The following is a 1506-nucleotide window of genomic DNA, read 5'->3' on the forward strand; positions in this document are numbered from 1 at the left end:
TGAAATTGTTCTAGGGTTTTCTTTGTGTTTTCTTTGATCTATCTCTCAATGTGTTGAATATACCTAAATACAATTCTTTTGAATTCCTTATCAGAGAGTTCCAATGCTGCGTCTTCCTTAGGGATGTGTTTTGGGTCTGTATTCTTGTCCCTTGTTTCTCCTGCTTTATCTTGCTTCTTTGTGTGACCTGTGATGCTCTGTTGTCCCCAAGGCATTGTGACAATTTTGTGCTTATATTTAATTGGTGATTGTATGGTGGAGTGCCTTACCCACAATTTTTGTTTTCTTTTTTTTTGTTTGTATGTTATCTATGCAAGCAGGGAACTGTGCTCCTCTATTCGCTAGCTGAGAGTACTTATACACTCTCCACCTGTCTCCTTTCCTATTGTCAGCCTCTCATCTGCCTGCCTACTTGGCAAACAGAACCTATTCTTAGGTCCCCGGAATCTGAATGAGAATGCTATCACTTTAAAATCCAAAATGGTTGCCGCTTGTAAAGATTCAAAATGGCTGCACCCTAGGTCACTTTAAATATCCAAAAGGCTGCCAAGTGTAAACAATCAAAATGGCTGTGCCCTCTGGACAGCGGCAAGTCCACAGCTCAGGTTGTCTCCTTCCTTGCTGTTTCCCTTCCTAGTAATAGGCCACCAGTGCAGTCATCCCTGCAGCCCCTGGTGACCAAGGCTGATCTTTAAGTCAATTCTCAGGTCCCAACACCACTTGGAAATATTCAGGATATTGGTCTCATCAGAGTAGCTGACAGTCTGCAGCTCCAACCATCTCTGTACTCACTGTTTTCGTTCAGGTTTTTCCACTAGTTTGTGCCTAATCCACTTCTATATAGTTCCTTCCAAAGCTCAGGTCTCCAGGATTATCTTCTGTACCTCTGTCAACTGCTTTTTCTTTTCTTTGTTATAGAGGGTCTGTGTCACTTGTCTGCCTATTCCTCCATCTTCCTACTCATTGTTTTGAAGTAAATCCTAGACGTCATAGAATTTTAATTATAAATATTGTATTTTACATCTCAAATATAGTCTCATGATTAACAAATTCATAATATATTATCAGATTTTAAATAATTAACCTCTTTTATCATCAGATATTCACTGTTCCAATTGAGTTATAATTTGTTCTTCTTTAGATTTATGTATTTGAATCTAAAAAATAAAAACTAAATAAAAGCAAAAAACTAAAAAAAAATAAAAACATTAAACTTTGTCATTGCTGTATTGTTATATATGCTCTTCATCTCTTTAATATACACTTCTCTCTCTCTCTCTCTCTCTTTAGTTGGTTTGTTTAAGGAACACTGTCAATTATTACATTTACTTGATCACAGTCTGGATTTTGGTAAGTGTTTTCCTACATTGTCTTTAATTTATATCACATCCAAGATTTCTGGCTCCTTCATAACCAAAAAGGTAAAAGGCAAGCTTTAACTGAAGGCCATTGAATATGGGTTGAAGAATATCAAATAAAGCTGTGATTGATTAACTGAGGACTATC

This window comes from Orycteropus afer, unplaced genomic scaffold (assembly GCF_000298275.1).
Source record: "Orycteropus afer afer isolate SDZICR_OR568_19922 unplaced genomic scaffold, OryAfe1.0 scaffold01390, whole genome shotgun sequence".
In the NCBI taxonomy this organism is placed as follows: domain Eukaryota; kingdom Metazoa; phylum Chordata; class Mammalia; order Tubulidentata; family Orycteropodidae; genus Orycteropus; species Orycteropus afer.